Source organism: Corvus hawaiiensis, chromosome 2 (genome assembly GCF_020740725.1).
Source record: "Corvus hawaiiensis isolate bCorHaw1 chromosome 2, bCorHaw1.pri.cur, whole genome shotgun sequence".
Taxonomy (NCBI): domain Eukaryota; kingdom Metazoa; phylum Chordata; class Aves; order Passeriformes; family Corvidae; genus Corvus; species Corvus hawaiiensis.
The window spans coordinates 101,859,823-101,874,442 of record NC_063214.1 but is presented as its reverse complement, the minus strand read 5'-3'; positions in this window follow the sequence as shown (position 1 = coordinate 101,874,442).

Here is a 14,620-nt window from a genome sequence, read left to right as displayed (position 1 = left end):
TATAATAACAAATGGAGATAGAGATATTCTTTTGGCTTCCACCACCACCTAGTGCAATGCAGCGTAGCAAGGAAGTAATAAACTCAGTGTGCTGAGTCTGGCTGAAGGCACAAAGAGTCCCTTTTCCAGCATTAAGTCTGTCTTGAATTCTCACAAAAGATGAAGAAAAGAAACAGGAGTTGCTAAGTCCCTACCTTGGGAAGGAAAGCTACCTTCCACAGCATGTGGAAAACTCACAGAACTAAGGATCTGACTGCCTTGTGATTACCACCAAGACAGAGTAGTTATTTCAAGGTGCTACCTGCAACAAACACCACAGAAAATCAGTTTTCTCCACTGTGGCAAATTCTTGGGTCCTTGGCAATAGAAATGGTATGGAAATTGTTAAATAAGGTGTTTGAAACAACTTCAGTAAGATTCATAGCTCAGTCTCATCTGGGACAGAACAATTTTTGAATGCAAGAGATCTTTCTGTGTGATGGTACTAAGGTACCTGTCCCAGAGTCCTGGCAGTATTAAGATGGGGGAATTTTAGTTATTCAAACTAAACCAGTTTAATCTGGTCAACTCCAGGTTTATAAATTTAGCCAACTTTTCCAAAATTTCTGTCTGACATTGTTATTCTATGTATACATGATACAAGAGCAATATCTAGGAGTAACAAGCCACTTGTCACTAGAAAATTAAATCCACAGCTGCCTTTGTGTATTTACCACCTGTGACTAGGGCAAGGAAGGCACATATCTGGCTCCGCATCAAGTGATCAAATATTTTATGGCTAACCAAGGACATGATGATTTTATAAAATAAGCTTTCAGATTCCTTTTGCATTCAGTAATAAAGGAACTACTTTTTTACTGTCCCAAGCCAATCATCTTTCCTGATCTGTGTACCTTTGAAATACACCTTTTCCTAGTGAAAGAATTTGAATATTGAAGAATTTGTTATGTAACTTATGAGTAAACACTGTTGATATCAAGATACAAATTTTCTGTCTTCACTTTTTTGTACCACTTTTTGATATGTCTTTGTCAGCCTTTTGTTATGGAAGGAGAAAAGAGTAGCTAAAACCCTTCAAAACTGTACAAACTGGAAATAAGCAAATGTATATGTGCAGTCTTCTAGTCCATAAATTTCTATGCTTTCGGATTTTGTAATGTCTCTAAGAAAAAAGAACTAATTATCTTATTCACATAACCCTTGCAAAGGTTTTCAAATTGTGGTAAATGTGGAAAATGTATTTTAAGTCAAAATTTCAAGTATGAATTCTTGGGATTCAGTCTGGATGCCAGAGTCCTGACCTTTAACACTTCCTAGGCCAAAAGGGAAACTATAACAAATATGTGTCAAGAGGTGATGACTCTTCTCTCTGTCATCTTAAGGAACTTAGCAGTATGTGTGCCCTCCCAAGCACAAACATTATTGCATCAATAAGAAGTGGTGTCCACATCAAGCAAGCAAATCTTTAGCTAATTAAGAATTAAACTGCTTCATATTGTTCACTATTTGATTAGCTTTTATTTGGTGAATGCTATTGAGATCCTTCCTCATTTTTCTCATTTTGGAACTGATACCTCAAAAATAATCATAAAAACCTACTTTTGATCATGATCGCATTTACAACTATGAGAATTACAACTATGAGAATTATCAGTTGCTCCATTAAGAATAAAGAAAATACGTCTGCTTTCATTTTAGAGTGCTATTAATGTAATACAGATGACTAAGTAAAGTACTTACACATAGAATACAGCCTTGCTTGAATATACTTGTGAGGCAATGTGTAAGAAAATTCCACAACCAGCTTAAAAAATGTGGAAGTTATGTCAGTTAAGAAATTTGTATAAATTAAATGCACATCTGAAATAGATAATGTCACCTTATTAGTGTGGATAAAGTATTTTCCTTTTTGAGGCGATTATACGAAACTAGAGCGGTTTACCAGGCCTAAGAGTAATTCAACTCCAATGCTGGGTTTTTTTTTTCCCTAGAACAATGTCAAAGTGAGAAGAAAATGGTAAAAACCAGATCACTGTTTTCTTTTTTACAATGTGACAGAAAGTGCAACAAAAGTACTGAAACACTAATGCAGGAAAAAATATAGTAAGTGGATGTTAATGGCCTTGAACTCAATTTTGACAAAGCTAGAGATAAGGATCTGCTGCAAGAACACAATGCTTATTGCAATGCAGGGAATCTATCAGAAAATGCAGAATATCAGGAACATGGTGTCAAATCTTTAAGACTATAAAGAAGCAGCCAACAGATCAGTAGCTTTCACAAGCACTTTGATGATAAATCCTGGAAATAAAATGATGTCTTCTCAGCTAAGCCTCTAATCTATGAATACTTTACCAAAAAAATGGTCTTCCATTTCCCCCTGGTATAATGGAACCCAAAGAAATTTGAAAAGATGACTGAATTCATTTTGAAAAAATAACAGTTTGCTATCATAAATCACATTGCAACTAAACCTTGTAATTCATTACAACATGACTGCTAGTGGGAGAAGGCAAGAAACACAAAAAATGTCACTTTAGGAGTGAAAGGGAGTAAAATAAGCAGAAATTGCATAGAACTACTGTCAATCCTGCAGTTACAAAAACAGCCACTCTAATGTACTTGAGGGTTTGGCTAGTCTTTTCCTTACGAATGGTTAGTAGCTCCATCTAATCATCGTTTTCCTCCAAGTGACAGCTCTCAAGTCTGGTCACCTTCCTTTTTTTGCTGACAGATACAGCTTTTTTGCCTGCTTCTCCATAATTGAGAAGATGAGAAAGGTTGAGGTATGGTTGACAAAGAAAATCATATTCTTCTGTATACAGAAATATATGTACATATTTTACCTTAGGAGTGATTCCATACTTCCCACTGTTAATGTCTATAAGTGTCCTTCTATCATTTGTGAAGCAGAAGTTACATATCAGTTTGTTTGCGCTCAACATAGATTATAAAACCATAAAAATCTACTACAGACAAGACTTCAAGAAAGATATATTCAATGAATTTTATGAGGAACAACAAGATATCCAAGATATACTCTCATATACGTGCATAACATAACAGATAAGATTTTATATTAGAATTGCTGGCCAGCTTAGATGCCATGACTCATTGCCTTTAATATATAAAATTACTGGTACAAAAAAAATGGAGAGAGATGAATAATATTTACAGATTAATTAGACTCATTAAACTAGTGAAAAACTTTAAATGTTATTAATGGATCATTTGCAAACTCTTTTTCTATACTACTGAAAAAATTACTGGCATTTTATGTCCTATTTTAATACCATTCTCCCAATGCTCCTCATCAGTATCAGTAAGTGCAAAAAACATGGAAAAATAACCTTCCAAATGTAATTTAAAACTTCTTTTAAAACCACTAGGAAAAAAACTTCATTAATATCTTCAAAACAACTTGACACTTTTTGAAAGAGAAGACAAAAAAAGACTCCAAACCTGGCAGTCGAGTGTCATAAAATGTTATCGGACAAATTGGTTGGAAGCTTTCATTGCTCCTTTCTTTGTATTGCAATGCCCCCTGCAGGTATAACAGATCCTCTGTTTCTCCACAGCATTTTCTTTAGCCCTTTGAGGAAGCATCTCATCTGACAAACTCATGATTTCCAAAACCCTTGCTAATTGCAAAACATTGTTTGAATCACAGAAAAAAACCCTAAACCAAAAAAAACCCAAACCAACAAAAACAACTCATAACGTAGAAAACAGGAGACAAAAGGAAAACCCACTGGCTATGTGATTACCATTATCCTGCAGAAGATATTTTGACAAATAATGGATGCTCATCCCTCTTTGACAGGTTTCAGACAGGGAGTATGTAGCAGACAATTGGAAAGACTGAGGAGACAACATGAATCTGACACCCAGGGGTGGGCCTGGTGGCCCTCAGCAGCAGCTATGGTGGTGTGATTAGAGTGACTGTTGGTCTATCCCAAGTGCACTGTTAAACTAGGTAATCTGATGGATTTGAGGAAATTGCTCACAGGAATGCTTAACTAAGGAAGCATGTCATAAAAAGAAAAAGCAAGGAGATTTCACAGTTGTTGGCTGGTAATATTTGATTGTATTAGTTAAGTGTCATGCTTCCTACCTTGTTAAACTCTGCAAGTATGTTAAATAGAAGCTCCATGAAGTAATTACAACATACTGACAATAGATAGGGCACAGCTGAAAAAGTCATATGTGTTGATTTGTTGCTTACAAACAGCTCAAACATTTCGGTAACTGAAAGGAAAGACGCTTAACTACATTTCTTAAAAAAACAGCAAAAAAATGCAGCACATCTGAGTGAAATTAGACTAAAGGCATCTATCCATTCTTTCTGACTGAAAATGCTAAAAATTAATCGAACACTAAAGAAAATGTTTCACTCTAGCTTTATAAATACAGAATATTGAGACTGAGCAGCTACAAGATAATAACTGGCATAAGAACAACCCTTGCTCTAGTATGATAAAAGAGCATTGGCCTTCTGGAGTTTGTTAATTTCTTAAAAATTAGAAATCTAGTTCCATGTTAACATTTCCTTGGCTTAATTTATAATTATACACAATTTTAATTCAAAATATAAAAACAGAGAAAAGTGAAACTTCAGTAAGGGTTATGCACAGTTACACCCTTTCAGAACATCCAGTGACGTAGCCCTGAGGTCATATGTTCAAGTAAATCAGCTTTCCTTCCTTCTACTACAGTCTTACACTGTGTCATACCCAGATCAACTTCTGACATCCAAAATTAAATAAATGCTGTTATTTCTGCTCTTAGCTGACCTTCTTATTAAGGGAGAATTTTTTAAGACATCCACTTATTAAGGTTTACAACCTAATCTCAGTTCTGTTTTTCTTCAAAGTTTGGATTCTCTTTTGTCTTTAAAATTCATAGTGTCATAAAAGTTTTCCCATTTTACACATTTTAAAATAGGCAGACAGAGATTAATTGTACAGAAAAGGAAAATACAATGGAGATATGCAAACCTGCAATCAAATTTTGATTAGAACATTACCACACAGTTTGAGCTATTCCAGAAGCAGGATAAAATTATAGAGGGTTATCCCATTTGAGGATTTTTGTAACTCACTGAGTCAAAAATATGCAAATTTCTTCATTTTGTACAATTCAAGATTATAAGATAACAATTATTTCCTCCTGGATTCACCAGATTGGAAAGCATAAATATCCAGAAACTGTCAAAATACAGTCTGTTCATCTTAATTTAAAATTTATTAAATCAGAATCTAAAGGATGATAAGCAAAATCCTTTTGTGGCAAAAAAGCCCAAAGACAAAAGTACTAAGATTACTTTTAGTAAAAACGGTAATGCAAAAAAAGAAGATTTTTCCCTAGGTAGTTGCAAGAATGGCACAGATTTTTGCTGAACAAACTTAACCTTTTTGTAGTGCAAAGCCTGCATGGCCACATGATGAATTTACAGCGTTTCAGTATCTGACAACTTGCACTTAAGAAACTTCCAGTCGCACACATATAATCTGAACATGGGACTGTCATAAACAAAGCTACTCAAACCAGTAAGTGTGTCTTCATACAGATGAAGACAACTATGAAATTATAAATATACACCAACTGGAAAATGTTATTCCTTTCAGAAGGTCTAACTCCTATCAAAACATCAGTCAGGGTATACAGTGATTTAAACAGAGAGGTATCACTCCCTCTTTCCATGAAGGTCACGTCCAGGTTACATCATTTCAGGCAAAAAGTTAGAAATGGAATTACTATCAAATGTGAAAACATATTAAAAAGGATGACTGCCAGGTACTCAGAGCAAAATATCCCAATATTTATCCATATTCAGAAATCATGCACTTAGAACACATTGATGCCAAAAGTCACCAGGAACTATCTATAGCATTTAAAAGCTGTTACACTAAATTGCACTGAAAGTACTATGATATTTTAAAGTGTGCTTTTAACGAAAGAAATATTTTTAATTTCGTTTCACCTGTAAGAATTCCTGCACTCTGAAATTATTCTATTGTTCCCGAAGTTCTCCAGTCTCCCACAGGCTTTACAGAAGTGACAAGCCCTGCCCTGGTATGAGAAGGGTCTGGGCTGAGAAGTGCAAATTCCTAGCTCATGGGCAGACCTCATTGCTCCTGCTTGGGATTCCAAACAAGCAGAGTCAGAGACATTCAATGGCAGCTCCTGCTGCTTGCTGCTACATGTAACCTGGATTCAGGAAGTCTTGACCCTTTCCCGCACTACAGTGGAAAACCCCATGATATTCCTTATGCATTATCTATCAAGCTGGTGCAAAGGCTCCTGAGGATACACAGCAAGAAATTATAGTCAGATAGCATTGACATGCAAGGACATCAGAACTTCTCAAACAATTCTTTTTCTACCTACAGGAGCAAAACCATTCAAATGAAGAGTTCATAGAAAAAATCCTCCGGATGGCATTTCTGGTAGTATAGAGTGGCCTCCCACCAAGTGACTTCATATTTAGATAATGGTCTTCATTCTAGATGCAGCTCTGCCCCATCTGGAACAGATTTCAACTCAGATGAGCTTTTCATCACTTAGCTATTTCAGGATAGGTATATTTCCACAGTTTCTGTTGGAGCTAAGCTATTTAAATGTCTACTGAATTGAATTCGCATGTCAAACTCACATAAAGGAGATGAAAAATTATACAACTAAACATGAATTTTTATGTCTAAAATTCACATCCTAGAAATATTTATAAAACAATATCAAAACAACATAAGTTAATTCATGGAAGCAGAATGTTCTTTTATCCTTTTCACACAATTCTGATTTAAACTGTCATACCTTCATCATCCCTATATTCCCCAGCAGGAAGCTTCCCACTTGTTTCACGATATACTAAGTCAGGCAGAAAACTGGATAACATTTTCTCAAAATCCCTGTCTATAAATCTTGATCCCCTGGTAGACAGAATTATCAAAATAATCACTTAGTTCACCTTTACCTCTCATGAAAATTCAGTGAAATCTGTCAGAAAATATTACTACAGCAGTCTTGATTAGCAAAGATGTTTCAGAGTGGCAGATTCAATTTTCCATTTTTTGAGACATAAGGTAGTTTAAAGCAAACATTACTAAACTGTTGATATTTCACAATTTTTTTTTTTTTTGTCTGGCTTCAGTACCTCACTAAATTTCTTTGAGTCTGGTAATGGTTATTATCTTGGAGTCATGGTTGGGAAGTGGAGGACATACACAAATCATTCAGCACATGAACTTCAGGCAGGTTGCTTTGAAGGACTGAAATGTCACATCTACTTTGCCCCCTTTTTTAAACTATTTTTTATATGACTATATTGTATTTATGTACATGTGTTGATTACTAGAACTAGAAGTAATTTAACCAGGTAATTACTATAAAAGTGCAGTCATTCTAAGAGACTCGTGGTAGATTCCTAAGAAAGAAAAGGTAATGCAAACTCATCATATTTATGGCTTCACTCTATGATAGACTTCAAATCAAATCTGATCTTTATGTACTATAGTAATGTAAAAAAAGCTTCAATTAACAAGTTTTTGCCTCATGCAAATGTTGTTCAATAGCTTTTAATGATACTGCCAATTATCAATAATGTCCTTTACACATTTTACAGTGATGGAGATGATATTAGCTAGTAAAGTTAAAATAGAAAAGCATAAAATATGAAGTGAAATATAGAGTTGAAGCAGCACTGGAGCCACAGCAGAACTCAGAACAGACAAATCTGATATTTTAAAAAATTACCCAACACTATATATGCCAAGACAGATCAAAATATGAATTGGTAATGAGATAATTTTGTCTTCTCTTGCCTTTTGTCTATAGAAATTCTTATTCAGTTGCTCAAAGCTGTTTTCTATTGTCCTGCTCAGTCATTTTTCTTGTCTTGCACTGAACTTGCCATAATTTCCTGTGAACAGGTTATTTTTTTAAATATATATTTATAATCTAGAATATAATATATTTATATTTTAAAAAGAGTATTTTTTCGTGGTAAATCAACAAATACCTTTCTTGCAGTCTTGTGCTGTTTCAGACAGAAAAGAAGACATTTCAGTTAAATGTCAAGGATAGTGTAATTATTAGTATCTGTAGAGAGTAGAAAGAGATTATGTGCTCTTGAGTTATGTTACATGGTGAAGAGTGGACACGTCCCATCAGTTGCTGAATACAATTTGTGAGCCCTTTGAGGCTATGTGGACTCATCACATACCAAATGGAAATACAAAGCTGAAGGGGAGCTTCCCCTACACGGAGGGGAGATAACAGGTCATAGGAAGATTAAAAATCTCCCCCAAAAAAGCTGAAGTAATCTCAAGAGTCTGTCTTTTACCTCAAATACTTTTTTTTGCAATTTTTTCAAAGATCAAATTCCCATCTAAGTACTGGAATCAAAGTCTTACCTGTTCTTTTTACCTTTTTATGCATAGAAATAAAAAACAAAGATGAAAATGCTTTAATATGTCTTGAGAGCTCTATTTTAATATCCAAACATTTTTTACGTCTACAAACTCAGCTATGACCTTTTTGATTCTGAATCAGTAGCTACAAAGAATTAATGGGGCCTAAATAATTCACTCTATACTCACACCATTAGTTTATTTAGATTAATTTTCTTTACAGTTCCTATGTGGACAAAAGCTTAACAAAGACTAATAAATTGATAGAAGGCAAATGACAAAAAATAAACTGAGTGATGATTTGCTTAATGAGTCACCAAAAGACAAATGTTGTTACAAACAGCACTATTTTTAGAAACGTCTCATGCTAAATGTAGTGGATATGTGGGAAATACTTATATACAGATACGATGTAAGCACAGTTATTATCATTGCCATTGTACATACATTCAATAGTTTTAACATCTAAAATATAAAGAAGGCAAGATAAAACAATGGAAAGGTGAGATAATAGCTCAAAAGAGGAGAGATGGCAAGAAGACTAAAAAAAACTACATGAAAAATATTAACTCCTACTAACTGAATATACAACACTTTGTGCAATACAGGGAACTTATCAATAGTATAAAGATTTTGAAATCTTTACCAAGCCACATAAAAATTACTTCTGCAAAGTTGGTACAGGACTGTGGGAAAAAAAATAAAGATAATTTCATAGGAAATCAGGCAAAAATGTAGTAACTTATCAATCTCCTAAAGCTGGAGTATTAGGGACTGTGAAAGATGCAAAAAACCTTACCTTTTTGCATATCAAACTAGAATTTGGAAAGAAATGGTAGCCTACACATCAATACTGATGATTAGGTCCTCTCGCTGTTTACAAATACACCTCTTCTCATTCCTGTGCTGAACCTCAGTAGCTTGTATTTAACAGAAGAAACAACAAACCAACATCTCCAAAAGAATTTTCAGGGGAACGAAATCACAGAATCAAAGAATGGTTTGGGTTGCAAGAGACCTTAAAGACCATCTAGTTCCACCCCCCTGCCCTAGGCAGGAACAGCTTCCACTAGACTAGGTTGTTCAGGGCCCCATCCAAACTGGCCTTGAACAGTTCCAGGGATGGAGCATCCACATTTTTTGGGCAACCTCTTCATGGGCATGGCAGCTGTGAACCTGAACACAGGCATCCACAAAGGCTGTGACAAGAGGAAAAAGATGAAATGCAAAAGTAGACACTTTAAATGATGTGTTAGGAAATGAAATGAGACAAATTGTGAGCAGATGGAGTGATTTAAAAGCACTGAGCCATTCCCCTTCTATAGTGTCCATTTTCTGACTGAGTTTTCTGTTTAATGGATGGTTTCAGGTTTTGCTCTCTGGATTCCAGACAGTAATTCATCTCACCTCAGAATTTCAAGTGATGGCAGACTCAGCATTTGGCAGCCAAGAGAGTTGTGTTGGGTTGACCCTGAGTTGATGGACAGTCTTTAAGACCAATTACGCTTCTCACAATTTACATATTTAAACCGCACGGAAAGGCGGGACTTCCCCTTTTGGTCGGAGCTCGCCTGCTGGAAGGTGGGGGGGCTCCGAGCCTCCCGGCCCCGCTGGGCCGGGCCGGGGCCACTGCCCCTTTCCCCCTTTCCCATCGCTGCGGCACAGACCCTGGGTCACTGAGGGGGACTGTCCCAGAGCCGCAGGCAGCTAAAACCAGCCATGGACTGCTCACAGCTAAACCCATCCAGCGCGGCTTCTGGGGACAGGCGGGTCCCTCTCCTCTCCATGCGGAGCCGGCGGAGCCAGCGGGAGCCGGCAGAGCCTCCTGTCTGCAGCCAGCACACTCCGTGCTGAACTGAAGAGGACACCACGCAGCCAGCAGCACAGAGGGAGCGAGGCTTTCCCCACCGTAAAGCCCGAACGGGAGCACTCTTCAACATGGCGGCTTCAGAGTCAGAGAGAAAGAGAAGTGAGTCACGTGGGACGGAGCTGGAAATGGCGACAGGAGAAAAGAGGGCGGTGCCGCGATTCTGGCGCGCAGCTTAAAAGAAACCTTCTTGCATGCCGTGGTAAGAAACTGTAATACCACAAACTGTTTGTCTCTTTAATCCATTTGAAGAACATGGGGGGGGGGGGGTGGAGAATCAACGTGTGCCTATGAAGTTTGTGAAGAGTGCCTATGCCAGGCTATATAGAAGTAGTAAGAGGCTGTTAGAGACTTGTGGCGAAGAAAAGCCTCTGTGTGCAGGCCAAAATAACTTATCCTTAAAAAGATGAATAACCCCATGTGATGGCCCATGTTCTGTAGTGTGAAAGAACTGTGAAATTCTTCATGGGAGAGATGTTCTACACACAGCAGACTGTTTGTTTCCGGGCGGGTCTGCTATTGGTGGCAGTTTGGGAACCACGTGCAACTGAAGGAAAACCCTTTTTTCCTTAAGCATAAGAGAGAGACTTTTCAAGAACTGCAACACTGACTAACATCCCATGTTCTGTTATCCCTTGTGTGAGCTGGATAAAAGGAGAGAAGTGCTGGAAAGAGGGGGGGGGGGGGGAATTTACTTTAATTTTGTTTTGTTGTTTTCTCTTTACTTTTAATTCTGTTAGTAATAAAGCTCTTTCATTGTACTGCAACTGTTTAAGGTTTGTGCCTGCTTTGCTTTTCTCCTAATTCTTATCTCACAGAAGGAAAATAAGTAAATAATGAATATTTTGAATCAAAACCACTACATTTAATTAGTGTTTCCGCCCGGTTTCAAACTCAACCCGCTACAAGAGTCTACACTGTTGCCAGGACAGAGGCTCCTTTTGCAAAACTTCAATCATTTACCTCTGATGTGGTCTTCTCAGACCTTCCTCAATGTCACTAAAGAAAAATAAGCAGTTTTAGAGAATGATGCATCTAACATATTTCAAAAGTGTACTTTATGTTGAAAATAATTCCTTTCAAAAAGTGTCGTTTTCTCTTCATTGACCATTGAAGCAGCTTAGAATGACTAGTTCAAATACCCATGTCTAGACTGTATCCCACACCTGCATTCCTTTGACAAATCCCACCCAAGATGTCCAAAACTGAGAGTGAAAATATCAAACTGTTAGGTTATATGAGAAGAAACAAGGGAAAAAAAATGCTGGGCCTTTTATGAGCCATATGGACATTTATGGAAAATAACTCTTAATATCAAATAACATACATACCTTTGGGATGCAAAAACCCCCTTTATTTGGGGGCTATTAAAGAAACAAGAGCAATTCTAGATTGCCTGAAAAAAATACTCATTGTCTGTGGTTTCAGCTGTGATAAAGTCAAGTAAAAACAGAAGAGAAAAAAAAAAAAAAAGAACAAAAATGCAAACCCACTACCCCTGCTGTAATTGTTCACAATTTCATTAAATATTCCCATGTTGTGTTCAATAGGTCATAAGATTACTAGGAAATTTCTAAAGACAATTTTCAACATATGACAAAAATCTGCTTTATATTTGCAGATTTATAATGATTCCTTGGAGTTTTTTCATTGATTATTTTTCCCAAATGAATCCCTTGGCAATATTGAACCTTTGTTTTGTTTTGTGGTTTTCCTTATTAAAAATATTTTCCTTTAAATTTCTGCTTGGCTCCTTGGCCAGATCAAGGGTCACCAGTCTCCCTCCAAACCCATTTTTGTTTTATCTGGGAGCACACATTTTCTTTTGAGCTGACTTTTTTGAGGTACAATTCCCACATATGCTTTATCTGTCTATTTTTGTGTCCTGTAATCATTCCTCTTTGTGTCCCTTTTTGGACACCTTAGCCAAGCACAAAGTGATTCTGCGAGCAGGACATACTCAGAAGTACAAAAACTATTTATTTGTTATCATGCCCAAATGATCACTACTGGGTTAGGCATTAATGTGCTTACCACCTTTTATAAGACATAAGCAGAGTCTCTGCTAGCCAGGCAGGCAAAAGTCAGGAAGGAGAAAGGGCAGGTCCTACACTCTCTGGAGCACAGCCACAGTCATGCCTTCCTCAGACACCCTGTTTTTTCTTGATGATTTTATACTTGCCCACGTCGGTGCTTTCTCTTGTCTTATCCTGTCTGCAATTTCAGCTTTTTCATCTCACATGAATCTCCTCTTCAGACTTTCTGACAGCTTTTTTTTTCCCCCTTCAACTTAGCATTTTCCTCAGATTATTGAGCCATGGACCTGGTATCCTCAGGCACAGACACTTGCATGGACTTCTAGACAGAGGGAGTCCCACTCTATTTTAGCACTGAGATGAAGGTGACAGGGGAGATAAGGAAAGGAATAAGTTTTCAGTGGTCACCAGTCAAACCCATAGCTTTGAGTACCAGTTGCTCATCACTATTCTTAAGCTTATCCTATAAAAAAAAGCTTATCCTTTTCCTTGTGATGCACCATTATACATTTCTGCCATAAATCTTAACATAATGCCATAAATCATTACATTTTCTTGAACATTTCAATCCACTGATCAGGATTTGGATAAAGGCCTATTTGAATTAGCATCACAAAAAACTGCATTAAATCCTTTAACAACATCTATCCATAACTAGAATCTTGCATCCTCCCCATTAAAATTTTTTATGCAGAGATTATTGAAAAGAGACATATTTTTTACATGTCTACCTCTGAATTACACACACATCTTTGTCAGTAATAAAACACTTTTAAGTTAAGTTTGACCCTCAGTTTTTGTCTTTATCTATCTTCTTATTTTCCATGTGGGCCTCAAATTTCTGAAGTAAGAATTCAGTCTTACTGACAGAGACATGGTACAGTAGTCACATCACTAACCAGCTTAATTGTGCTGCCCAAATATATAACTAAGTTAAAGTGCTGTTACTGAAAGCCCCTTTGCTCTTGTAGCTTAGTGTGTTTTGGGAAATGATTTTACACACAATTTTAAATGCCTTCTTCCTTAACTATATGGGTGCTCCAAAATACCTGTTCTGACAAACACCATGTTGTAAAGCCATTTAAACGTTTATGTAACTCATGTAAGCTTTCCTTGGTGCATTTTATTCTTAAGAAAATTTCAAGGTATTACAAAGAACAACTAAAGGAACAAAGAATGAAAAATGTATGTCATGCTATAAAAAGGTTGAATATAGATTGATTTATCTAAATGCAGCAGATGAAATAAGCTTTGACACTTGGAGGATAAGGGTCTGATCATGTCTAGCTATGGGAGAGAGAACAGATTGAGTTGAGATAGGGGGCCAAAGAATCACAGAATCAATTAGGCTGGAAAAGACCTCTGAAATCATAGAGCCCAACCTCTGACCAAACATCACCATGTGTCAACTAGGCCATGTACTGAATGCCACATCCAGAATTTCCTTAAACACCCCTGGGGACACTGACTCCATCACTTCCCTGGGCCACCTATTCAAGCACTTAACAACTCCTTCCATGGAGAAATTCTTCCTGATATCCAACCTGAACCTTCTCTGGCACAGATTGAGGCCATTTCCTCTCATCCTGTCACTGTTTGTCTGGGAGAAGAGGCCGACCCCCACCTGGAAACAACCTCCTTTCAGACAGTTGTAGAGAGTGATAAGGTCTCCCCTTGAGCCTCCTTTTCCTCAGGCTAAACAACCTTGGCTCTCTCAGCCACTCCTCACAGGACTTGTGCTCCAGGCCCTTCACCAGCTTTGTTGCCCTTCTCTGGACATGCTCCAGCACCTCAATGCCCTTAAGAAGTCTAAAGGCCAAAGGAGACACGAGTGTTTCTCTTTTATGGACAGAAACTAAAATACAAAAAGTTCAACCACAGCTTGAAAAGAACTTTATGTTGAGGGTGACAGAGCACTGGAGCAGGCTGCCCAGGATTGTTCTGGAGTCTCCCACTCTGAAAACCCCATCTGGATGTGTTCCTGGGTCACCTGTTTCAGGTAAATCTGGCTTGGCAAGGGAGTTGGACTAGATGGGTTCCAGAGGTTCCTTCCAACCCCAACAATTCTGTGACTTTGAGTGCCAGCTGCTATAATTTGAGACACCATCTCATTTGCTGTCCTTTGTAATGACTTGCTGTGTTTATACTTGTTACTATCCTGGATTAAAGGTTTCATTCTCACCAACTCAGAAACCTTCATCTACATGACACATTTTCCAATTCATTAATAGATCAGATACAGTACAGAAAGAACAAGAGGCTAACTAATGTACTTGAGTCCGCATCTAAAAGAATAAGAAGGTTCC